Below are 27,946 nucleotides of genomic sequence, written 5' to 3'. Positions count from 1 at the left end.
TCAAAGGTCATCTAGTCCAACCCCCCTGCAAGGAACAGGGATATCTCCAACTAGATCAGGTTGCTCAGGGCCTTGTCCAACCTGGCCTTGAACGTCTCCAGGGATGGAGCATCCACCACCTCTCTGGGCAACCTGTTCCAGTGTTCTACCACTCTCATAGTAAAAATTTTTTCCTAATATCCAACCTGAACCTACCTCCCTCTATTTTAAAACCATTACCCCTTGTCCTATCATAACTGGCCCTCCTGAACAGCCTCTCCCCATCTTTCCTGTAGGCCCCCTTGAGGTACTGGAAGACCGCTATAAGGTCACCCCGGAGCCTCCTCTTCTCCAGGCTGAACAGCCCCAACTCTTTCAGCCTGTCCTCATAGGAAAGGTGCTCCAGCCCTCTTATCATCTTCGTGGCCCTCCTCTGGACCCTCTCCAACTGGTCCATGTCCTTCTTATGTTGGGGGCTCCAGAACTGGACGCAGTACTCCAAGTGAGGTCTCACAAGGGCAGAGTAGAGGGGGAGAATCACCTCCCTCGACCTGCTGGCCACACTCCTCTTGATGCAGCCCAGGACGCGGTTGGCCTTCTGGGCCGCAAGAGCACATTGCCGGCTCATATTGAGCTTCTCGTCCACCAGTACTCCCAAGTCCTTCTCCTCAGGGCTGCTAGGCTGAGGCCAAAAGATTTTTCAAAAGGCTTTTCTCTAAATATTTCAACAAATAACCCTCTCATCATTACAACGGTAAGTTTCACTGCCCAGAAATAAGAAGCATTTTTAGTCATGTGTCTTGCCTCTGGGGTTTTGTTTTCTCCACGTCTGATGTGCTTTTTCACATATTGCAAAGACATATAGCAAAGCCTGGACCGCAGGGTTTTGTTATGGTGTGCAGGCAGAGTGTACAGCCCAGATGTTTAACACCAAGCATTACTCTACTACTAGACGAAAGTAACAGCTGATTTCTTACAAACAATGAAGTATCAACATTTTACTGGTAGGCACTGTTTAAGGCTCCACTTAAAACATAATAGCAAACATAAAAATGTGCCCTTAAAACCACTGCTGCTCCTAAATCTTCCCTACAGCTTTCAAATTTCCTTCCCAGTAGGTTAGCACTTTTTCTTTTACTGTTACACTCTCTCCATGCAGTTTTTGCTGTTTTTGAAACAAACCTTCCAATTTACAATCTGTCTATTATCAGCACTCAATTATTAAACCCCTTCACAATTAAGTCATTTCAGTGTCTTGAGAATTTATTAGCTAGAATTAACTCTTTGTTCACACATTTGTTATCTATGTTATAGTCCCCAGAGATTTTCTTCATAGATCTTGTTATTCCATAATGCTAATTGGTGCCAGTAGAGGATACTTAAATGCCAAGCTATTTTCAGTTGATCTACAGCTATTTCACTAATGAACTTGCACCATAAGCAGCATAAAGCTAAAGCTCCAGCAGAAATATATGTATTTGGATTTCTCACAAATGCTTCTGTTGAATTGGCAAAAGAGCACACTTACTTATAAAATACACGGACAAAATTCAGCTGGCCAATCAACATCTGTTACAGAGATAAATGTGAGCCAAAATTTCTTGTTCTAACACTCAGTATTTGGCCCAGAAAGAATGATTATTTAAACTTCTTGTGGCTGAGTCCCAAATACAGTCTCATAGCAAGCTCATCCAGCTACCAGAAAGGCAGGCCATATTCCATATGCTGCTGGAAGGATACTTGTTAAAGGCTTGGTTTCCTTTTAGTTCTGTCTTTCAGTTCCTTTGCATTTTTTTTTAACCCTGAATTCTCATTTGCAGTATAGTAGCACTCTGAAGAGTTAATGATTGGAATTTTGAATGTTACAAATTCTATTTAATGGAATATGCAAGTAGTCAGATTCTTTGCTGACATTTGGGTATAGCTCTTCGTAGGAGCTATGCATATGAAAAGTTTAATAATAAAAAATTCTGACACAAAGTAGAGTTTGAATGAATAAAAAATTTTCAGGGCAGATACCGATTTCAACATTTGTGTTCAAGATATTTACATTTCAGAAGAAAATCTCAAAGCTGATAAAATGCCTTTTTCAGTACTTTTCCTTTAGTGACAATTTTAAAACTTTCCAATATCATGACAAAGGCCTATATCAAAATACTGGCATTTTCTGAGGATATAGATTCAATGTTCTGAGCTGGTCCTCCATAAACTTTTTCATTTCCTGAGCCTCTCATATTGGAACAATAGGTTAGATGCTGAGCTGCTTTTTTCTGAACAAACCAAGAAAGAAAAACGTTTCTTTTGGGATACCCTGCACTGCTTGCAGTACTCTGTCCTGCAGATTGCACTAAATTATTTTTGAAGGTTATCAGTAATATTCTGCTGAATATCAGGAGGTGTCACTGTTGAGCAGTAAAAGACTTCCCCTTTGCTGAGTGAACTGCCCTTGTGAGGTTTTAATTTTAGCTTTTTTATTGCAGCTGTAGAAAATGGTCTCCAACTCAACTGTCTATTAAGGCTGAAATAACTTCACTTACTGCTGAAAGCACCAATAGAACACAATAAACAAATTATCCTTGTTATAATGGTCAAAGTGTAAAAAAACTCTGATGTCTTGCTTTATTCTAACTTCAACACTAATGCCATATTAAAAAGGGTCAACATGTAGCTTGTACACAGAATTATGGGTGGAGATATTCTTATTGAGCCAAAAAACCACATAGATCTGACCTTCTAAGAACTCTGAAATTGTCTATTTTAGGAAAAGGAGGGTTTGAAGGAGGACATGAAGGAAGTGCGAACTGGAATCCAACCTCAGGGGTGCTAACCCTGGCCAGGCTGTGGGTTAGATCCTGAACATCGTGACATTTTGGTGTAACTTTGCCATCATTGGCCTTTACAGACAGAATTCCTTTTTATCCCTGGAATCTTAGCTAATGCTACCCAGACATCATATATTTTGAGATGTCACTTCTCATTTTTAAAGATAAGGAAACTTCTCCCATATTCATCATGGTACCAACCCTTAGGTCCCATAAGATCTGTTTTTTCTCATGTTATCATCTCAAATTTTCTACACAGAAGCACATGATGGGAGAAAGAGGAATTTGACTCATCAAGTGTATTCTTCCCTCATTCCCTGACTTGAAAACAAAGAAATCTCTGCTCTTAGGTTTCCCATAGGAGAAATTCACCAGGACAGGAACCCTAGGATCTCAGGGCCAAAACCATTTTCAAATGCAGATGGAATAGTCAGGGTCACAGTCCTCAACCAGTCTGAATATACATTTCTTTGATTACTGTCATCTTGGTGCAAATTCCAATGTAGTTGCTGAACACTTGCTTGTATTTCCCTTTGTTTACTTTAGACTTAATGTTTTTTAAAACTTTCATGTTACAGATAGCATCTCTTTTATCTGCCATGGTGTAAATATGAAGTTTCTCATTGTTAAATTCAAATCCATGTTCCTTTTTGAAGGGTTCCATTGAAGAGTCTCTTAGCCTGAGGTTATTCTATACCAAGTAGCACATGTAGAAGCTTAAACAGGATAGAATCATTATTATTAATTTATTAAAATCAGCTTCTAACTGTTCCATCCTTACTCTCTTTAGTTTGACATGGAAACAAAATGAAGTATGTTTATGTGAAAGTATATTGAACCATTGATGTAAGAAAATTTTATCTTGATGGAGTATCTTCAAAGGGAAGGAAATCTTCCTCATGGGAAAAAAAGTAAAAGCTTTCTGCCTTTTAATATAGTTTTGAGGAAGGACAGAGGTCAAAAGTTTTTCCTTATGTGTATACAGTTAAGGAGCCACAAGTCTCTCGCTAAAATTGAAGCTTAGAGCAGAAAGTCTGTGATGAAAGTACAGAGTTTGCTTTCAAATGTTTGTCATCTTTTTGACATGGTACTTTGTGTCCAACTGAAGAGCTAAATAAGCCTAGAAATACTCAAAAAATTTTCTGCCACAGATAAAGGCGTACATATCTCCCCGTGAGAAAAAGCTTAGTCCTATTGATCTAGCAAGGTCTGGTCAAACTATAAGACAAATACTCTTAGAGCTAGAGGGTAACTCTGTGCAAGGGAACATTTTGACCCCTTTGTGGCTTTGTGGTCCCTGGTATGGCAGGGGATTTCATGGCACACTGACCTTGGAACCTGGAAAAACACTGGCAGAGGAAGCAAGGGGCAAACAGTCAGTGTTTCACGGCACTGCTGCCCAGTTTTTTGAAGAGGGATAGAGTCAGACTATTTCCATAAAAATGTTTCAACTCTGGTTTAGTTCTAACAAAGGTAAGCCTCTGGACTTTTTATACATGTAAGAGGCAAATGGCAGGGGATTTTCAGGATGTTTTCTCCTCTCCACCTCAATTACTTATTAGAATGTACTTATTAAAAATGTCTCTCTCTTATCCCTGGTGAGAGACACCTTATGAACTCAACCCCAGGAGTGTGAGAGGGCTCCCTTGACACCCCTACCCCCAGTTTTGCACTAGAACTTTACAGCAAGTTACTTGGATAACATGATATTTGCACAAGCTCCCCTGTCTGTGTGGGGATATTTGTTAAGCTCCTCTGGATTTGGTTCCTTGATCCTTTTTTTGGGACATAGGTATTCAGCTACAACTTCCATGGCAGTTCCTCTTTTGAGTGTGTAGGTTGATTTGGCCAGCCTGCTTCTCAACACAAGTAGCCCCAGCTCTCTGTCCTGCAAGCCCAGGGAGGCTGATGGCTTTAACCAACTCCTCTGAGCTGACTCTCAGGCTCGGGCCAGCTGGGATTTCCCTGCAACCAAGGAAGAGAATTTGCTCAGAGTTTGTCTATGTTTCCTCGAGAAGCAGAGACTTTCTTACACTACAAAACTTGTAAAGTTCAGTAGAGACAGACAAAGCTTGGATACAAGCTTATTAAAAACACTAATTAGATCCCAGAATCATTTTCTATCTCCTTACATATATATATGCTTAGTCTTGAGTTTTCATGTGATCCAGGACCCCAGGAAGCTTAAAGGGCCACATCACTGAAGTGAGATTGTCTGCCTCTTGTCCATTTTTATCAACAGAACAGGGTCATGTGCTGATCCTGCTTCTCCCACTGGAGTCTGCTTTAGTAATAAATCAAGCATCATTAACATATATTCAAGAATGTTTGGAGATATTTAAGTTTCATTTTATATGAAGTGACAGCTCTTCTGAAATCCTTGCTGTAAAGGAGACTGTCTCATCATGCAGGAGTCGATCAAAGAGGAAACTCTGAAAAATAAGCAATCATGTAAGTCAAGATGTTTGTAAGTACATATTAAATATAGAATTCCTGAACGCAGAGATTATGCTGAAATTATCGCAGTTAAAACCAGACTAAACTAGTGGGTATGGTTTTAAGTACCTAATTTGAAGAATCCATTTCTGTAAAATCTTTTCTTGGGATCTTTTTAATGTTATGATAAAAAGGCCTTAGGAGATCCTGCATGTGAAAACAGGTTAATCAATAAATAAATAAAAATAGTTGGCTGTATTCCAATATATGGATTAATGTCTGTATTTCACAGTGTTCTGGTCTCTAGATCTTCCAGGTGAAGTTGGAAACTGAAAAGTGTGGAAGGAAAAAAACGTAAAATGGTCATCAGGAAGAAGTGGTCTCCAAGGAGAGGCCTGAGGACTTCAATTAGTTTGACTTATTAAAAAGGCATCAAAGCGCCATCTTGCTGGCAATGTTTACTGGTGGCTTAGAGATATATGAAAAGAAAACCACAAAAAAGACCAAAACCTGAGATCAAAAGGGTGTACTATAGGAGAAGACTCAATCATTACATGAAAACTGAAGGCAAATACACAAAGAAAACAAATAAAAAATATTCATAACTGATATTATTGATCAATAACACTGATATTGTTGATCAGAGGGCTGGAGCACCTCTCTTATGAAGACAGGCTGAGAGAATTGGAGTTGTTCAGCCTGGAGAAGAGAAGGCTCCAGCGAGACCTTCTAGCAGCTCTCCAGTACTTAAAGCAGGCCTACAAGAAAGCTGGAGATGGACTTTTAGCAAACACATGTAGTGCTAAGACAAGGGGCAATGGCTTTAAACTGAAAGAGGGTAGATTTAATAAGGTAATAAGAACTTCATACTACTGTATAACTGGGAAAGCCAAGGAATTCAGCAGCCCCACTACAGCTTGCAAGCAGGAGATTCAGTGGTTCCTGGTGGACTCTCGTTGCTCCATTGCAGCAGAGGCAGGATGGCTCTGGATGTGCAGCCACACTCAAAGTGACCCAGAGATGTTGAAGTTGCACTGTGCTGCCACTCTTTCTTCTGCTGCTTGGCACAGGACAGCTATGTTCTCTGTTTAGAAATACCGTGAAGGTCAGGAAACCAGCATTTGGCTACCTCTGTTATGACTGATTCCAAATTCTCTCATCTAAGCAAAGGAGCAAAGAGCGCAAAGAATCATTTCTGACAATATAAACATACTTTTTAATAGTGAAAGTTAATGTGGGATGCTGTATGGAGAAATGTTATCAATGACAGTGTCCAGATACTAGAAATCTGGTTATCGTGTTTAATACAGGTTGTAATATAAGGGACAACAGGTTGTAATATAAGGGACAATACTTTATGTATCCTCAGAAATTATTCCGTTTCATCAAAATAACTTACAAACACGAGTGAAACACAGAAGTAAGATAGTTCTTTACCTAAGACTGAAAAATAAATGATTGCTTGAACATATAACTTACGTCTTAGCATTGATGTTGGAACAGACATAGAAAACAATTGTTCTTTCTTGAGTAAAGAGAAATTTGACTTATCTCTGAGAATATCTACTACATATATCCCTTCATTGTGATTCCTTTTTAAAAGTTCAGTAGAAAGTTTGAGTGTACTTTCTGCTTTATAGTCTTTTATTTTTTCCAGTCCAGTGATTTCTTTTTTCATTTGTTTTTCTTCTAATTAGGAGAGAGATTCTTCTCCTCCTTTCCGCTATGTCTTCAAAAGAACTAAGAAAAGACCTCTTTATTTCTGATGTACTAATCCTTTTTTCATACAGTTGTGCACAATGCCTAAAATGATGAGAGCAACCACATGTGGTCTCTGAATATATTTATTTTGACAAGCTCTCAAGAGACGAAATATGGAAATTACCATATTCTACTTTCTTATCTGTGATAGGTTTCCAATTCCAACTCTCTTCTGCACCTAGCATCAGCTCTTCATTGCCAGTGGTGAAACTTCAATCAGTTATATTTATTTATTTTGTAAAGAAAAAAGGTCTGCTCTTGCTTTCCTAGGGCTTATGTTTGTGGGAAGGGTACAATCACACAACTGTAGTCTGGGAGGGGTCCCAAGGGTGTCGTGTGTGAAGAGCTGAGAACCTCTTCCTGCCTGGCTGTGTTACTTTAGACACAGGATAATGAATTAAATACAGTTTTAGCTGTAAGTGAGTTGCCCTGCATTTAGGTTAGCAGGAAGAAAGCAGAAGAGAAAATGAGTTGTTTTACAAGTGTTCTTGGGGGAAAAAAATCCGAGCATGAAAGCGGAGGGCCCCAGTGGCTTGTATCTTTTTGTACCTTGGACAGAGGCTAAGGGCTTCAGCCTTACACTCAAATTACTGTCTCTTATATGAAGGTTTAAGGTAAGCCAATGTAGCTTGTGTTTGCAGCAGGTTCAGAGTGCCTGCACTTACTGGTTTTCAGTTGCCTTGACAGAATTTATGAAGCTGTAACATGTAAATCTCTCATTCACTGCAGTCCTCAAACGCCAGGAGGATCTGCTTGTCAAAGTGTTCCCAAAGGCCTTCAAGAACTAGTGTAGAAAGCTAGCTATAGTAAACTTAAAGATTATTCCCTCCTTAGAATCCAGCTAAAAGGTTTTTTTTACAAAACAGTTACATACAGCTAAATGTATGTAACCTAGAAACCTCATAGGAAAACTGTCCAGTTTTCAGGAGAAAAAATATAGCATTAACTAGGTCGAATAACATTTATGTTTTAATACTTTTATTTAGTATTACTTGTCAAAGACAGAACTCTGATTCAGATGTGGAATGAACATCCACACAATTGTATCACAGCATGCACATAATAATACAGGCTCTGGAGTGGTGACTGTTGAAGTGAGGCTAAACTATGGATTTGCACTGTAACATGAAGTACTTGCATTTGACAGATAACAGTAAAGGACTTTCATTTACAGTAAAAAACAGATCTGAGAGTTATCTGTTTTGGGCTAACCTACTTGCTAATTAATGTGGTCTCCTTGTTTAGAACAATTCCCTTAAAAATTTTCTCATCATGGTTCTCCATTACTCTCCACTCTATTCCATTCCTGATCTACAAGCCAATGCTGGTCATCCAGTATGAGTAAGCAAATACCAGGCCATGATGTTGTCTTTGTTTTACTTCTCTTCCTTTCTTGGGACATTGCATATCTGAGCTTTTGCATAGATGACATAGGGGTTTTGGTTGCCTACAAAGGGTATAATATTGCCACCCCATAACAGACTTCCTATCTATCCACTTCTTCTGCCAGAGATTCCTTCCACATCATAGAAACAGTAAAGAACAGCACATATGTCCAAGGTTCAGGTACTTGAAACCATCATGGCTAAGGTAATGGTATGTACTCTACTGTCTGCCCCTTTCCCATAACAGAAACAGCTTGTAGCACACAGACTAGAGGATTCTGGATACCTTGGAATAGCCAGTTGCAGTGACACAAGGTCCTAGCTCCCCTGCTCATCTCACCTTCTCTTCCGCCAGAAGAAGAATTCAATTAATCCTCTACAGATGAACTGAAAATGCTCTTGATTCTTACAGAGGTTGTTATATGAGCGAGGCGAAAGAATGCAAACCCATAAACGCAGCCTCATCTACGTCAGAACATTGGGATAGGGAATAGGGTCAGATCTGAAAGGGCCACACCCTTGAAGGCAGGTAAGTTCCTGTTCTTATGAGAGCTCATACATGTAAATGATACTTTTATTAATCTAATCTGCTCTACTTACCTATGGAGAGTTAAAGTTCTATCACCAAATTCTCTCTTTGTAAGTGTAATCCATGTGTGATTCTGGCAAAATAAATGGATACATACTAATAATGCCTTCTTTGCCTCAGTCTTTAATAATAAGGTCAGCAGTTCCCAGGTGAGCTGGCCTTCGGTGTCTGAGTGCAGGGAGGGAGAGCAGATCGAAGCTCCTGTGATCCAAGAGGAACGGGTCAAGGATCTGCTCCTTCGGCTGGATGCCTACAAGTCTATGGGGCCTGATGGTATCCACCCGAGAGTCCTGAGAGAGCTGGCGGATGTCATTGCCAAACCCCTGTCCATTATCTTTGGGCAGTCTTGGCTCACTGGGGAAGTTCCGCTGGACTGGAGGCTGGCGGATGTTACCCCCATTTACAAAAAAGGGCGGAAGGAGGATCCGGGGAACTACAGGCCTGTCAGTCTGACCTCGGTGACGGGCAAAGTCATGGAACAGGTTATCTTGAGTGCTATTAATGAGCACATACAGGTTAACCGGGTGATCAGGCCCAGTCAACATGGGTTTATGAAAGGCAGGTCTTGCCAATCAAACCTGATCACCTTCTATGACAGGGTGACCCGCCTGGTTGACGAGGGAAGGGCTGTGGATGTAGTTTTCCTGGACCTCAGTAAAGCCTTTGATACAGTTTCTCATAGTGTTCTGGTGGAGAAACTGGTAACTGCTGGCCTGGATAGGTACACCCTCCTTTGGGTTAAAAACTGGCTGGATGGCCGGGCCCAAAGAGTGGTGGTAAATGGGGCTAAATCCGGCTGGAGGCCAGTCACCAGTGGGGTTCCCCAGGGCTCAGTGCTGGGTCCAGTTCTGTTGAACATCTTTATCAATGACCTGGATGAGGGGATTGAATGTACCCTCAGTAAATTTGCGGACGACACCAAGCTGGGAGGCTGTGTCGATCTGCTCGAGGGTAGGGAGGCCCTTCAGAGGGATTTGAACAGACTGGATCGTTGGGCTGAGGCCAATGGCATGAGCTTTAATAAGGCCAAGTGCAGAGTCCTTCACTTGGGGTATAAAAACCCCAGGCATCGCTATAGGCTCGGGGAGGAGTGGCTGGAGAGCTGCCTGGCGGAGAAGGACCTGGGGGTGTTGGTTGACTACCGGCTTGATACGAGCCAGCAGTGTGCCCAGGTGGCCAAAAAGGCCAATGGGATACTGGCGTGTATCAAGAATAGTGTGACCAGCAGGAGCAGGGAAGTGATCCTGCCCCTGTACTCGGCACTGGTGAGGCCGCACCTGGAATATTGTGTCCAGTTTTGGGCCCCTCGCTTTAAGAGAGATATTGAGCTCCTGGAGCGAGTCCAAAGAAGGGCAACTAAACTGGTCAAGGGGCTGGAAAATAAAACTTATGAGGAGCGGCTGAGGGAGTTGGGGCTGTTTAGCCTGGAGAAGAGGAGGCTGAGGGGAGACCTGATTACGGCCCATAAATACTTGAGAAAAGATGGTGGGGAGGTAGGGGAAGGGCTCTTTACATTAGTGACGGGTGATAGAACAAGAGGAAATGGGCATAAGCTTAGTCAGGGGAGATTCAGGTTGGATGTTAGGAAGTATTTCTTCTCTGAAAGGGTTGCCAGCCACTGGAATAAGCTGCCCAGGGAGGTGGTTGAGTCCCCATCCCTGGATGTGTTTAAGAATAGGGTGGATGAGCTACTTGAGGATATGGTTTAATGGGGATTAGGGATGGTTGGACTCGATGATCTCTAAGGTCTTTTCCAACCTAGAAATCTATGAATCTATTCTTACTGACATAAAACTCTGAATTCTGGGATCCTCTTATTATATGATACCTAGTGACTCTGATTGATTGCATGAACTGGGTGATTCCTCTTTCCCATGATATCCTTTCTAGGGCCGCATTTCATCCCCGTGGATGAAACATTGGACAGGAAACAGGAATGCATCCAGAAAAAGCAACATTGAAGTAGCACATCTGCAGTCAAATGTTTCACATCCTTAACACTTCCTTATCGTGTGCAAACACATCAAGAAAACACTCTAAAAATATACCCAGTTGAGTAGAAATAGCAACATTTGATGTTAACACAGAGTATTGCCTTGGAGCTCTTGGAGTCATTTATCAGGAATGAGAACATTGTCCTTTTGCTACAGAGAACAACCCAAACTGTTGAGTGAGCAAATTATCTGCTCTGGAGCACATGCAAGGCAACAGTAAGAGAGAAATATTGTTAAAATCTTTCCTGGGATATGCTGATGCACTCTGCTCTGTCTTCTCATTCTGAGATGTCAAGAAACTTTGTGGCTGCTTTTGTGGGAAAAGGAGGAAATAAAGCATAGAATGTATCTTCACATGAGATAACTGCAAAAATATGTACTTAGCTTTTTTGAAAGCCTTAATTTGGCATTGACACAAAAGGAAACTGTCTCAGAAAACACATAGTTAGAGTCTGACTCCTAAAATGACTATATGATATGCTCTTCCTCTGTTGGTGAATTAAATGCGACTAGCTAGATGTGAGGAAGGTCATGAATATACAGAAGAGAATCAAAAGTTGAGAAGACTGAAATTCAACAGAACTTTGTCGATCCAGAAGAAAAATCACTGGTACATGAAAAGTATTTATAGATTGAGCAGCTGTAAAGAATAACAAATGTGCTCTGGATTCTAGGCTTGTCTGAACTGGAATCATAAATTGGTAGAGGGAAATTCATCCTGTTTTAAGCAGAATCACTTACCTACACTCTATGGATCACTTTTTCATTACAGAAGTTCTTCTTCCTAGAAATATTTTGATTTTATTTAGTAGTTTTGAAAAAACACAGCATTCATTGTAGAAGCTACTACCTGATGAACAGCTAGTGTACCTACAGTATTCATTTGTCTTGGTCTCTGCTTGAAAAATGTTATCTCAGGAAAACTAGTGTCACCCATTCCTGTATCGCTACATGCGGTGTGTGCTCCATGGATCCCGCCGGCCCATCAGCCCAATCAAATGCACAAAGAAACAGTTATTACTCACAAAGAATAATTGTATTTCAAGGTGTATCACCAGCTGCACAGCCATGGCATTTTCTTTTCTTTTTGCAAATGGGGCATAAAATACTAAGTTCCTTTATGTTATGGGGTGTTAAAATGTCATATTGAAAAAAAATGAAAGAGTAGTTTTGAATTATAGAATAGAACGAAAAACAAAGAAAAAATCCCATACCTACAGAAGTAATTTTTTACCTGCTCTGTGTTCTCTGGAAGGAAAAAAGTTCCTTTGAGCTGAAGCCTTGTAGGCTGTTTAAACTTGAGGTGAATTGGTTCAGCTGCTCAGAATTTACTGGAGCTCCAAAATGGGTTTTATAATGGAAAAGTGGGTAGATCCTTAACTTCAGCAGTGCACATAGACACATCTAAAGGAAGGAGAAAAGCTTCTGAAAGTTTTTTTAGGGAAGCAGTTTTGTTCTGTTGAAAGTGAAATACGTAAAACCTTTTTTCGTTCCAGCTTCCCCTGATGGCTCACATATTACTAGCTAATTAATTAACTCTATCTGGTTGCTAATTAAACAGTTGGAGAAATGGCTTTGAAAGGGAAGCTGGTTCAAAAAGATACAGGGAAAACATATCAGGTGAGTTGTAAAGTGCTGATGAAAGGCTGGGTAGTTAAGACAGAAGCCTCTGGTATATTTCTCCTTAGTATGAGCAGGTGTTACATGACCTACAAGCACAGTTGTGCTCATTATGATGATTACACAATGCAGAAGTTCTAAGCCATTACACAGCAGACAGAAAATTGTCTTCAATATTTAAAATGATTGTGGCTTTTGTGACAACATGGATGTGATTTTTAGAATCACGGGATCAAGGTAGGTGTCAGATCCAATCAAGTGGTTGCTAACAAATACTTTGTCAAACAAGTCTAGGTTTTTCCCATTTAAATCTTGACCTATTTTTTCAAACATCAACTATTTGTTACTTACTATTGGTTGATACTTCTTGTGGTTTTCTGATCACTGCAGACTAATCCTGAAGACCTTCCTTTTGGTGCGTAATGTTCATCCTGTGGTGGACAGATTTGCTTTACTGGCTAGGGTCTGGGGTGTGGCTCCCGCTCATGCAGGGCTATGATCTCTTTCACTCTCCTAGCAACAATGATAGAACAGAGGAACACATATCAAATTACTTATTTTCCTTAGCAGGCATAGTTTGAGTTCTTGAGTTTCCTTGATCTGCCAGAAGGTCTAATAAGCAACAAAAGATTTGTTAAAAGATTTGAGATGGTAGCCTTGCTTCATAGATGTGTGTTCAGTCTTGATGATTTTTGTTTAGCTAAACAAGGCTCTAGGCAACTTGATTTAAGTTTAACGTTAGCCTTTCTTTGAGCAGAGGGTTGTAATAAATAATCCATAAAGGTCTAGCTCAATCTAATGTTTTCTCTGACCCTATGTTACTTGTAAAAGTAACCTTTTTTTGAGAGCTTCCATGTCAGTTGCTTTTTTTTTTTTTTTTTTTTTTAAGTCACATCTATGATGTTGTCAGGCTTTTTTTCCAGTCTTTTCCAGCTTGGAATCATAGTAAAGTACCATCTTCCTCTTCCCAGCAATGTATATAACAAAGTCTTTTATTTTCTTTTAGTGAAAAGAGACAGTAGTAGGCCATTGTCTGAGAACCTGATCAACTTGATGAGTATGACTCCATTGAACATATCTGTAAACCTTCTGCTTTCAAGGATAATTTCCTCATGGAGCTTGTGAAGCTATTTGGGTAGACAAAACCTTCAATCCTTTTAGCCCCATTCTAATTTTTACAATCTGTTGTATTAAGCAGGATTGAGGAGGACATAATATAATTTTTGCTTGCTTTCATCAGCTTCGAATATCTGCCCCTTAGATGGCTTAAACTGAAGATTATGTACTTCTCTAGATTCATATCAAATATCTATCTGTAAGAGCTGCAAAACAGATATGCATTTTAAGCATGCTTAGCCATGAAACATATGTGAAACTGTTTTCATGCATGAATTACAATATTATTAAGAGGAGTCTTGTTACAGTCATATAATATAGAGTGCTGCTTTGGCTAGTAGTCAGGAATTCCTGGAGAATGCAGTTACAGCTTTCTTCTAGTGCTTCTAGTTATCAGTAAAAACCAGCTGGGGAGTTATTTTCTTGAGCCTTTTTTCTGAGCTGAAAAAGGCTTTATATAATGTTTAACTAGAAAGAAAATCAGATGATTTTAAATTAACCAGACTTGTGGTGCCTTTCATTGCTCCTTCAAAACTCTCCTGCGTAGCTCTGCTGATTCTGAAACTAAATGCCTTGGCACCCTGGTTCTAGGGATAGCTGCCACACAGCTTGCTGTGGTCACAGTCACTGTTATGCTCAGATGCCTAGGCTGAGATTGTTAAGGATGTTTAAAAGTTGTTCCAGTAGAAGTTGCAACACCTAATTGACTTCTTGTCAAGGACTCGACATTCCCAGCATAAATATCTTGCATTAGAACATGAAGATGTGTGGCCCCATACAGCTCAAGATATGCAAGTGTCATGGTTTGATGTGGAGGGGGGGGTGGTTCTGGTGGCAGGAGAGGGATTTTGCTCCCTGCGACCTCCCCGGTTTTGGATCCGGGTTAGGCTTAGTTCTGGCCACCGGATCAGACTGCCATCCCCCTCGGGGTTGAGCCAATAGGGCGCCTCTGCGAATTGCCCTATTTAAGTCAGGACAAGGGAACCGGAAAAGGTGCTTCGCCCAGGATCGACCAGAGAAGGGAGGAGGGCACTGCCCCCGCTCCCTGGCTCCCGGCCGGGCGGCTGCCTGCGTCGGGCCGGCGCCGCCCACGGAGAATGGCGGCAGCGGAGCCAGCTGGGGAACTCGGGGGCACCCCACTCCCAGGGTGCCCACTGGGCTGAGTTCACCTGGAGAGGACTGAGATCTGAGAGAAACAGCTGCATCGACACCAGGTCAGTGAGGATGGAGCGGGAGGAGGTGTGCCGGAGCCGAGTTTCCCCTGCGGCTGATGGTGAGATAGCAGGCGGCCCCCCTGCAACCAGGACGGCCTCGGTGGAGCAGCGACCCACTCGCAGCCCGTGGGGAGAAGATGCCTGAGCCCGAGGATGGTCGTGTTGGGGGCACGGCAAGGCAGAAAGGCATCTGGAGTCTTCATGACGACCCACGCCGGAGCGAGTGGCTACAGCTCCCTAAGTACCCGAGACTGTGGTAAAGCCCACACCGGAGCAATCTGTGGGGAAGGATTGTTTCCAGTGGGCTGGACTCACGTTGGAGAAATTTGTGGATTTTTCCTCGTGGGTAGGGGATCCATTGGAGCAGGGGAAAAGGGTGTAAGGACTCCTTCTCCTTTAAGAAAGAAGCAGCAGTAACAGCACGGAATGAACTGACCTGCACTCCCCCAGTCGCTGCCCCCTGTGCTGCTGGGGGGAGGAGGTAGAGCCGGGAGGAAAAGGAAGGTGGGGGGGGGGGAAGGTGTCGGTTTTAAGATCTGGTTTTGTTTCTTTCTGTCCTCTCAAGTAATCGGTTTTTATTTCCCTTTGTCCTTCTAAGTAATCATTAATAAACTGTTTTGCTTTGAGAAAAGCGCTGCCTGTTTTGCCCAGGACCATGGTTGGTGGGTGCTCCCTCTGTTCTTGCCTCAACCCTCAGTCCTTTTGTTTTTTTTTTTTCTCTCCTCTCTACTTTATTGGAGAAGGAGAGACTGTGTGAGTTTTAGTTGCTGGATCAGCCTAAAACCACGACAGCAAGAAAGAGGAGAGAGTGTCAATACAGTTTCAAATTTTTTTAAAAAAATAACTAAAAAAATAAAACCTATTGTGCCAGTATAGTGTCTTTTACTCTCCATGAACGCTTAAACTATTTAGCTACAAAGTTCATCTTTTCCCGTTCAACTCACTGACAGCACATCAATGGTCTAATATGCTAGTACCCTTTTGTTGATAAAATATTTTTAATCTAAAAAAAGGTTTCTATAAATTTTAGTATCAATCATTTTTAATGAGACTTGAGACTTTTAAGGTCTGAATTTTTAAAGGTAAATGGGTAGGGATTAAATCTCTCAAATGTCTCAGATCGGTACCTCAACTGTGGTCCAGGTTTAACATGGTATTTAGAGACAGACATTCATCTAAGGATTTTCCAAAGTACCCTGGCTAAGATGCTAAAAAGTGCACTTGCCTGAATGTTGAAGCTGGGCACAGAAGACAGAAACAATACTCCAGGAAAACTCTATACAATCTACTCATGCGCTTGCAAAGCTATGGGCAGAGGCAACTAAGGTTTTGCCAGAGAGTTAGCTTAAATGACATAAGTCCTGTTACTGTGCATATTGAGACGAACTGCTGTTTAACTAAGCAGTGCGTTTGAGTGCACATCTCTGGATAACGCCACTTGGAAAAGGAGAGCTCTGGGGCTCCCTTTGCAGCAATCTGCTGGGCAGTTTCAACCCACGCTAATGGCATTCGCTTCTGCCCAAAGCTTGCAGGCTGGTGGTGGTGCTGTTGACTGGCTTTTGTATTGCATCTATGCAGCTGGAACATTTACCTAGGAGGCAGGAAACCAAATTTTACTGTTGGCCTCAGCTTGAGATGACTCCCTTAAAAAAGAGCCTTGGCTCCCAGGTCAGTCAGTTGTCATAGGCTGAGCACAGCCATGACTAAATTTCATTAAAATGTCTGAGCCGTAGTTCATAAAAGTCAGAAGTGAAAACAGATGATCATGAGGCTGGGGAAAAAATGCTAGGTCTCATTGATCTGAAAAATGAAAAGATCTTACAGGTTATTATATATTCTCAGACATTAGCTATTTGGGATTATACGTCCATCTGCAGCCATAGTGAAGCTTTGACCTCTCTCCTCTCTTTCTGGCCAGTCACATTTGCAATCTTTCGTCACAACCCTCAAATTTATTTGGAAAGCACAAGCTTTTCTGATGCTGCTGCTCACTAGCAGCTCCTCATCTTGACTGGCAGCAACTGTAGTTCTTGGAGTTAATGTGCTTTGGCTCCCATTTGACATCTCTGTCAGAGGAACACTGGCATGGAAACAGCCCTTGCTCCTTGCTCTCTATAACTCTCCTCCTGCTGGTACTTTGTGCTCCAGGGAGTTTCTTTGCTACCCTCACGTGAAACTCACTGCCATTTCACTTCTTTATATAAACTCCAATATTGTGTTTTTAACTAGCCCAACAAGTTAAACTTAGTAACAACAAATGGTCACAACTTTTAACACTATCAGGTCACATGGATTCAAATTAAGAGAATAGTAGTGAAAAAGTCTAGATTTATCATCAATATTTTATCCACTCTCACAAAAAATTAATGTGGAATATAAAATACATATTTTCCTGAAAAATTCAGTTTTATTTTTTTCCTGTATGATTGTTTCTGTAACATAACAGTGATGTCTCCCCTCTTCTCTCAAAGAAGCAGGAAAAAACTTTAAAAATGCAGACCATACTCTGACATCTCATCAGTGTTTCAGTTTTGCTGAAATCCTCATTCAGAGAGTAAACGCCATTGTAAGTTGATCTCTATGATAGTGTGCCATGACTGTAAGAAATCTAGAGAGAGAAGTTGCTCTTCTAGTTGGTGAAAACATCTTCAAAGCTCTGAATTATGATGGAAAAAGCAACATCTCATTATTATATAAGCATAGAATGTTTTGGGTTGAAAGGGACCTCAAAGATCATCGAGTTGCAGAGACACCTTCCACTCCACCAGGTTGCTCAAAGCCTCATCCAACCTGGCATTGAACACTTCCAGGGATGGGGCAACCACAATTTCTCTGAGTAACTTGCTCCAGTGCCTCACCACCCTCAATGTGAAAAATTTCTTCCTTAGATCATATCGAATTCTACGCTCTCTCAGTTTAAAGCCATTGCCATTATTTTGAAAATTCTTTTTCAAGTCACCTTCCAGATCAAGTGCTGAATTCTCCAGCCATGTAGCAGCTGAACAGGAGAGATGCAAATGCTGCAGCTGGCCAGCCATTGCATTTATTTGTTCTCTATTCCTTTACTCTCTGCTTTGCTCATCTTGTTTTGTTGCAATATATTGGCCTTTTAGGGAGCATATTTTTTTCAGTCATCAGCTTTTATTAAGAGAATTGTGCAGGTTCAGAAAACAGAGGCCTGATACTGTTTCTCTAAACTGCATACGAATTCCTCGAGGGGTCTCCTAAGTAATGACTTGGCTAGATCCTGCTTAGCTAATGAATTCTTTCCAGATTACAGCCCAACACATCTCTCTCAGTGTTTCCTTATTAATTTAGGGCTGTGCATAAGAGGCCATCAAGCATACTAAGAGGGCTGCAGAGGATTGCAGGTTCCAAGTTGTTCTGCTGGAGATCTCTTTTCAGAGTTCATCCTGTGAAGGGTCTGAATCATTCACCCGAAAGTACTGGAGGGATGAGGGAGCTTCTTGTACCCTCAACATGCACATTTGGCTGCAATCTGCCCCCTCTTTGTTGTAACCACAGTTGGGGCTGCTTGTCCTTTTTAAAGAGAGACCACACTGTGATGTTTTCAGTGTTTGTGTTACTAGTGCCCATTTGTTCCCTTACAAATGATTTCCCCTTTCCTTTAAAGGCTTTGTAATAAGGTAGGCAGAACATTAGAATGCAGTTAGAGTAAAGGATGATGTTAAACCCTTTCTTTCAAAAGAAGCATTTCCATTGGCTCTAATTATTAGTTCAAACGCTAACGCATGGGTGTGTGTGGGGGAACGATGAAAAGCGAAGCTATTCACAGATTTCACTTTAATATGCTATAGATTTCCATGGGTTTTACTACTCCTCTCTATAGATTTTTTTTTTTCCCTTTGAAAACCTTCACAGGCTTCACTTCAAATATATTTATGGTGGCCCCTCTGCTGACCCCAAGCAGGTTAATCTGGTGATGCATATTATATAATGTGATTACAGAAGGTAAAACCAGGCTAATAAGGTACAGTGTGTGGAGTTCTTTAGTGGCTTTGATGTGTATCTTTCAATTTTCAGTCTTGCCTGTAAAAAGCAATAAAAAACCCCTCAGTTCCAGCAGTGCTTGTACTCCCTGTTTCACATTGCCATGTTATTCTAGGCTGACATGCGCTGTACCTGTCTTGTTTCTCACAGGTATGTCCCTTTGGTCTTTTCAAAGTTATGAATACTTGAGACACTCCTACAAATTACTGTGCTGATTAAAAATCCTTGATCATATCATCTTTTAGCTTTTAAATGTGCTGTCAAACAATAGAATCAGAAATATGAGGCTGCTGCAGTTATTTCATATTAATGCTTCAAGTTCAAACAAAGTGTCAAGATGACTAAGTACAAGGGATTTTCAGAATGCTTTAATGTTACCTCATTTCAAATCACTTCATAAGCAGCTTGGTAATGAGCTCAATAAATTCTACTGGAAAAAAAATACGCTTGCTGCTAAAAAAAAAAAAAAGTAGGTTGCTATTTTATAATTAGCCCTCTGGGCTTGTGGGAAGGAGTCATTTCCTGTTTGAAATCCACTTTGTTAGTGCTGTGATGTGGAGATGGCTAAATGAGTATGAAATATTGTAATTAAGTACATCACAAGCTGTTTATCTTATCAGTAGTGTTTTTCTTTAAAGGCTGGCTTGTTGACCGCTGGTGTATTATCACAATTTTTATCTGCTTTGCCAACTTAATAGACAGAGGTTTACTAAGCACTGCAAGGGAGAAGGATGGCAGAAAAACAGCAAACAAACATAACTGAAACCTAGTAGCTCTTTTTTTGATGGTGCAGGTATTTTTCCATTTGCTCTGAGCTGTTTATTCATCAGACAAAGCAAGGTTCTGAAAGAGTGTGGTCCACAGAGGTCTCGGGGCTGTGTGGTGGGTCTTTGCATGCCCTGCTGAGCAGCCTGCCTTTGTTCACAACAGAAGCAGAAAACCAGTTTGACGGCTGGAAAAATGAACCGGTTTATTATTGATGGGGAGCTGAGCCACTGAGATTCCCCTTGCTCTGTGCTGTTGTTCCAAAGGCTTCCTATTTTGATAATCTTCTGACCTCCTAGATTTCTCGTTTTAACTCAGCCAGGCAGGATAGTTGTAGCTCATAATACTCTTGTCTATAATGTTAGTGTTTTTCTTGCAAAGATCTCTTGAAAAGTTTGCCTGGGGGCCGCATCCTGCCACTGTGATTGAGTGACATGGTTAAGATTGCTTGTGTGATTTACATGGACCGTACGTAGTTCAGTACTTTTAAGTACAGGCACCAGTTTGTCTGTGCATAGGTACCCAAACAAGAGGTATTCCTGGTGTTTTGCTGTATTTCCTCACACTTGTCCTGATTGCACAGATATCTTGTTTACAACGGGCAATGAAACATCATGTTGGGCACCTCCAGCTTTTGCTGAATAGCCCCTTGCCAGATTGTGAGGCTTTATAGGTGCATCAGCATGTCTCTGCTCTTGGGCTGATTGGTACTTCGGAAAGTATCTCTGCTCACTGCTGAGCTGAGCCATTTACTCAGATTTGTCTGACTTAGGGCTGGATCTTTGGCAATGCTGTCCTGAACTATTGGGACATTCTTCTTCATGTGATTGTCCATGTTGCATAATGGATTTGTGAGGTGTGACTTCCTGCTGCAGTAGCTGCACTTCCAGTTCTCAATAGATCATATTTATCTGTATGTCTACTTGTTTTACTCTTCATATTAATTTCAAGAAATTTTCTAACTAAAGAATTCAGACAAGTATGAAGATTCCTACAACCACACTTACAGTATTTTTTATTCCTTTGGTAGCAAGTCAGTTTTAATTTTAAATTGCAAGCACAGTTTATAATTCACCAATATAGTATTCTTTTAGAATTTGAGTTAATACTGCTGAGTCTGGGAGATTTGTTACTGTTTATCTTACTCCTCTCTTCTAAAACTTCTCCTATTGATATTTTACTTTAATATAGCATCCTCCCAAGATATAGGTTACTCTTCCAACATAAAGGTGAGTACTAAGAATTTAATATTTCTGCTGCAGCTTTATCTTCCTTTCTTCCTTGGGGACTCTTTTTGCACCTTGATCACATCTGTCATCTTACTGATAGGTTTTCCGTTTTAAATATATTTAGAGAAAATATTTATTTTTAGTTTTATGCCTGTATCAAGAGTTTCACATTATTTTTTCTTGACTTTTGTGTGATGTCTTTACCTCTAACTTGCTAAATTTTATGCCTTTTTTCCTCATGTAGACATGTATTTTTTAAAAAAAAGTGTCTTTTTAATTCTTCTGTCTCTTTTGCTTATCTTTTCTATGTCATTTTTTTTTATCGTCTTTTAAATTTATTTTTTTATAACCAGTATACACTTACTGTAAGCACCAAACCCACTGGCTTTAATCAGTTCCCACCCACATAAAGTATTTAACATTTTTACTTCCCTTTAAATTCTCTTAACATGCTTACTTATTTTTATAAACCCACCTTGTCAGAAGACAGATATTATTGAAATGTAAAAGTTCCTCTGCTTCTCATTCTCACAAAGATACTGAATTAGAGTAAATAATGTTTACTATTGAAGCATGGTCCTTGATTTACATCTTCATATAAGTTCTGCACAGTGCTCAGGTTAAATCAATAAGTTCTTCTTGTCTCCTTCCTTAACAATTCAGACTCCTTTGTGACCCGGGCTTTAGCACTACTCATTCGATAAGTTAATTGAAGGAACTAGATTTGCTGTTAGGGTTTTCTGATCATGAACATAAGTTCTATTTGTTTTATCTCATACAATACAGTTGATAAACAAATAATTCTTTACTTGACTGTTTTAATGGACTTTTTTCCCTGATACATTCATTGGAGCTGTTTTAGAATGGACCATTGTTCCTTCCAACCCGCGTCAGGACTCTGTTAATTGTCCATTAAGTGACGCATTAAGAGAAACTAAAGTTTGCCACACTGTACTCCACCGACCTCATAGTGACATGTATTGTGGGGAAAAAACCCATCCTAATGGCAGGTGATCCACTCCTGTGCCCTGAGGCATCTAGATGCACTCGTCTTAGCTTTTTACAAAAACAAAAGCAGTAACTACTGCATACACGGCAGCAACTTCTCCTTCGCTAGGAGAGTTTTCAAATTTGAAAGTGCAACCACAATTTGGATTTGATTCCTTTGTGTAATCTGGATGATACACAAAAACTGCATCTCACTAGAAGGTTTCTTTATTGTTTGATTATGAAATTATCTAAATATGGGTATATAGTTATTCAGTCATGTATATAACTAACTTTGCTTAGTTACTTCATTAAAATCCCCCCAAATATATGCTCCTGTTAGCCAGTTAGTTGCTGTGATGTTACAGACTAGTATCTTTGTTGAGGATATATTGCTATTTCTTTTTTTTCTGGAACATTTATATATTTAGAATCCCTCTGAATAGGAAAAATTTGAGATTATGAATATGTATTAGCTTATGCCTATGTAGTTTTGGATTCATCCACCGTCACATTTTCTCAGTTTGATTGCCGGGTTGATGACAGTTTATTTACCTAAATACTTATGTACTAGCAGCTTAATCTTTTTCTATTTTAACGACAGTAAAATAGAAAATAAATTACTCTGCTATCGCCTACCACGATCCTTGTCCCATATTTGCCCTGTGAAACCACGCAAAGTGGGACCTTTATCCATAGTATGTATACCTTTTTATTTTCGATTTCTTTGCAGTCCACAAGAGATTTTAAAGCTAATTCAAGAAGTTTAGGAAACTGAGGTCTATCTGTACAGATAGTCAAATCCCACTCCTAATTGAAGTATGAGGTCCATGAGGGCTTAAATTGCAGCTAGTGACATTTAGGACAGGTAAAAGCAGTAAGGGTAATTGATTGTAGAAATATATTACATAAGGCAGGTTGTGGAATTTCTATCATGCAAAGCTTTAACAAAAGGTTAGACAAATGTTTGTGTGGAGTACTTCGGCTATAGTTTACTCTCTTTTTGGCAAGGTGATGAATTAAATCATTCTTTTGCAGTCTTATTTTCTTTCAGCCTTTATGAAATAAATTGCTTATTTACCTTCCCTAAGTGAAGGTTGCCAATTAATTTAGAAATAAGAAACAAAATATAGAGATTTTAGACTAAAAATATCAACAAAAGGTGTAACAAGCTGTAACTTTATCTTATGCGTGTGATTAAACACAGAGCATATAAGTCATGATGAATGTTACTTCTGAATTTAGGCTTGAGATGATGGTTTTAAAATTTCAGCACTGACCACAGGAGAGTAGAAGATTCTGTAATCAATAATAAAATTCCTTATGAGAACAAGCACACTATGAACATGTTCAACAACAGTATTCAATGGCTTTCCATTGATTTTCCATTCTCAAAATCCATGATACTGTATAAGCCCGATTCTGCTGTCCTTACTATCATAGCTAAGAACCACATGTACTTTATGCCAGAAATACTATGCACAGCAAATGACTTCTTGTTAATATGAACAAAGCCAGCTGGATATATGCTGTAGAATCTTGCTATGGTTCTTTTGAAGAAACACTTAACTCTTAGTAAATCAATCATTTACGTACAGCTAAATCTGAATATGTATACCTGAAAGTCAGCGATGATTCTCCTTTGAAAGAAAGACAATCTGTGAATTCGCTCCACTATACACAGCTGAGGTAGAGTTATACTACCTAAGCATCTGCCTTCTGGTAATCCCTGCTGTCAAAGTAAACCGGAAAGTTCAAGTCCTGTTTAGACAATAATGATTCTACTGGGAAAGTGGAATTCCAAAGGAATTAAGTTTTCTTGAGAAAATAGCTATGGAGAAAAAAAGCTTCTTCACTGTTTAATGTCACTTAATTCACAGCTAGCACTCTGACTCTAAACTATTATGTAATTAACAGCATATGCATTTATATATGCATTGACATCATTCAGCTATAGAGGTCAAAGCACACCAAGGTTAGATTATTCTATTCTGCACATAGTAAAGCTATGGACATTGCTGTGATATCATAGAATCATAGAATGGTTTGAGTTGGAAAGGACCTTAAAGATCATCTAGTTCCAACCCCTCTGCCATGGGCAGGGACACCTTCCACTAGATCAGGTTGCTCAAAGTCTCATCCAACCTGTCCTTGAACACTTTCAGGGATAGGGCAGCCCAAACTTCTCCAGGTAACCTGTTCCAGTGCTTCACCACCCTCATTGTAAAAAATTTCTTCTAAGGAAGATCTAATTGAAATCTACTCTCTTTCAGTTTAAAGCCGTTGCATCTTATCACTACATGTTCTTGTCAAAAGTGTCTCTCCAGCTTTCTTGTAAGCCCCTTTAAGTACTGGAAGGCTAATATGAAATCTCCCCAGCACCTTCTCTTCTCCAGGCTGAACAACCGCAACTCTCTCAGCCTGCCTTCATAGGATCATCTTCATGGCCCTCCTCTGGACCCACTGTAGCAGCTCCATGAACAACTGAATGCGGTACTCCAGGTGGGGTCTCACGAGAGCAGAGTAGAGGGGCAGAATCACCTCCCTTGACCTGCTGGCTGCGCTTCTTTGGATGCAGCCCAGGATACGATTGGCTTTCTGGGCTGCAAGTGCACATTGCCAGCTCAGGTTGAGCTTCTCATCAACCAACACCCTCAAGTCCTTTTCCTCAGCACTGCTCTCAATCCATTCTCTGCCCAGCCTGTACTTGTGCTTGGAATTACCCTGACCTATGTTCAGGACTTTGAACTGGACCTTGTTTAACTTCATGAGGTTCTCACAGGCCCACTTCTCGAGGCTGTCAAGGTCCCTCTGGATGGCTTCCTTTCCCTCCAGTATATTGACCACACCACACAGCTTGGTGTTATCAGCAAACTTGCTGAGTGAGCGCTCAATCCTGCTGTCCATGTTGCCGACAAAGATATTAAACAGCGTCGGTCCTCATACCGACCCCTGAGGAATGCCACTCGTCACTCATCTGAGTAGAATATTCTCTCTTAAAAATATCATCAATATTATCAGTGTCAATAAAAATGGTAAAAAAAGTACTGAGAGGAATAGTAATAGCTTCTGAGTTATTGTTGCCAAATATGAACTCATAAAAAATGTGAATCCAGTATGAAATGCACATGAAGAGTCATACCAGCAATAATATACAATTTTAAAAAACAGTTTCCCTTACTCTATCACTTACTCTTTTAAGTTCTTACCCTTACCAATAAGTATTACTTTGGTTTCATTTAGATTGGACTTCAGCTAATTCACACCGTCCACGTAATTTTATCACATCTGTCAAGCACTGTGAAGCACAGAAAATTATATATGATTTTAATGAAAAGCAGATGGAAACTTTATTATATTTTTATTATTATTAATATTTCCAGCAGAATAGCTCTTTTTTTTTTTTCCTTTCTGTTTTGGTAGGCCTATTTGTCTGTCTGCCCATTTGTCTTTCATAGGTCTATCTGCCTTTTCTTTGGGAAGGTGCTTTTATGAGCATGGTAGCTGTAGGTTTGACAGCGCAAGTGGCAGACTGACAACCTGCAAAGCTACACATACCAGTACATACTGGGCTGGGAACAACTGCACAGTAACAACAGAAGCAGGGGCCAAAAGAGAGAAGAACCCCTCAGTCACTTCTGTAAGAATCTGCTGTCACTCAAGTAACTGCATAGCTGATGATATTAGTGGTTGTTGACAGATGTGAAAATTTCAAACAGATCTCTCCACTTTCCCTTCAAGAATAACACTATGAACTGTAGGTTACAGTTCACATTTCATCACTAAGGTACCTTACTGTACCTGCTGTACAAGAGAAATAAAAATTCTTAGTTAAAGTGGAAGTCTCTCTTAACTTGTCTGTTTTGTGACTTCTCCAAAACACATGTCATTTACCACAAAAAAAGCGCCCAAACTTTCTCCTTGTTCTTTGCAGAAACTTGATTTTATGTAGATTCAGGAGTGACTATTAAATTTTGTCTCTGTGTAAGTTCAGCTGAGTGGAAAGATGTTTTAGTTTCTCTCCACAGAATAAACTACTGTTTTTTTGTATCTTCACAAATGAATTTCCTCCTCTGAGCTATGCAGATGATAAGATTTTTTTGGCTTCCAAGTGCATTCATGTTGTAAGGACAAAGGCTTCTCTTAGCAGTTATTCCTGACTGAGTGGTGAATTTCTGGAACCCAATGCAAATTTTTGCAGTGAAAGACGAATCACAGAGAAATGGTGAATCTGAACATCTTCACCCTGAGAAATTTCATTATATCTTAGTTCATCGCAACAAGCTCCTCTGAGGTGAAAGTGTAGCAAAATAGATGCCTGAGCAAAACCAGAAAGGAGTCACCTAATTCTTTTTGAGAGAGCTCTCAATCTTCCTGTCAGCCTAATCTTCCGAGAAGAATTCTTTCCTCTAGAATAATTATAATCAATAATCTTATATGCTAGTGATTTAACTTCTGCAACATTGTTTACCTGTCTGCCTTTGGGATTGGAACCATATTGCGCTTAGACTGCTGAAATTTTGTAAAATGTCATTATTTGACAGTTTAGCCATCTGCCCTCATCCAGATGCTACCATTCTCCTAGACTGATCTGTCACTGAATGAATGCAACAAGCACAGCAGTCTCTGCAACCCATTTACTGTGAAGCAGCGTACGCTAGTCTTTGCTAGCTCAGCCTTTTCCTCAAAAACGTTGTGCATATTCATTGCTCTCCTGAATATTTTGTCTAAAATACTATTGGGAATATTTTTTTCTTTTAAATTCATGTGAGAGTTAGTGATTTTTGAGCCAATAATTATTTTTTTTTCTGTAGAAAAGCCACTGTCCTATCTCCCTCAGATGCCACCCTTTGGATCCTGTCCCAAACTGTAAGAAAATATCATTAGTTACTGTGCAGAAGATCAAGAAATGATCTAGAGAAGATCAGTACTTTCTGCAGTATTTCAAGGCTTTTCTTCTTTCTTAAACATCTTCAGTTTTAATCTAATCGTGAGAACATCAGCAGTTCCTTTGGGACATTTTTTCACTTATGTGGGATGCTAGGTCATTGAAATCTTTTTGGTCTGTACATTTCTTTCTTCCATGTTCTTTGTGGTCCTGGATAATTTCTTTTCTAGAAAATAAAATAAGTCTGTACATAAGCATTTTATTTTAAAAAAATGCAAAACTTGGAAAAAAAAAAAAGGTCACGCAGGTATTTGATTGACCTTCTTAAACAAAAAGGAATCCTTTTGAGATGGATGAGGCATAGAGCTTTGAGATGTAGCAGAGGTCTTTCAACATAGAGAAAAACATAGCTGTACAGGGAAAAAAGGGCAGAGGAACTTACTTATTTCCTTTCTTCAGACTCAGAGTTTCTTAAAACACAGCAGCAGTCTGCAGGCTATGTGGAGGATTACAAAGGCTATGAATAGAAGGTATACATAATTACCTTATAGATGTGGCTTGTAGGCAAAAGGATACAACTAATGATCTTAGGAAAAAAAATCCTACGACTTTAATCATGAACATAGAGGAAGGAATAAATCTCATTTTCATGTGCTGTACTTAACTGGTGTTATTATTCGCCAATGGGGGAGAGGCTTGAATTGTTGAAGATGCTGATGGGATCGTTTCTATGTCTAGGCACTTAAGTAGTTCTCAGCACTGCAGTGCATGAATGCCTCCCAAATATTCAGAAATAAAAGTAATAGCTCATGTTTTCTCTGCAATCTAAAATTTTAAAAGAGATAACTTGAGTATTATAAAAGGAGACATTGTATGTGTGTCGTGGTTTTAGGCTGATCCAGCAACTAAAACTCACACAGTCTCTCCTTCTCCAATAAAGTAGAGAGGAGAGGGAAAAAAAAAAAACACAAAAGGACTGAGGGTTGAGGCAAGAACAGAGGGAGCACCCACCAACCATGGTCCTGGGCAAAACAGGCAGCGCTTTTCTCAAAGCAAAACAGTTTATTAATGATTACTTAGAAGGACAAAGGGAAATAAAAACCGATTACTTGAGAGGACAGAAAGAAACAAAACCAGATCTTAAAACCGA

Source organism: Tauraco erythrolophus, chromosome 2, assembly GCF_009769465.1.
Source record: "Tauraco erythrolophus isolate bTauEry1 chromosome 2, bTauEry1.pri, whole genome shotgun sequence".
Lineage (NCBI taxonomy): Eukaryota > Metazoa > Chordata > Aves > Musophagiformes > Musophagidae > Tauraco > Tauraco erythrolophus.
This window is presented reverse-complemented; position numbering follows the sequence as displayed.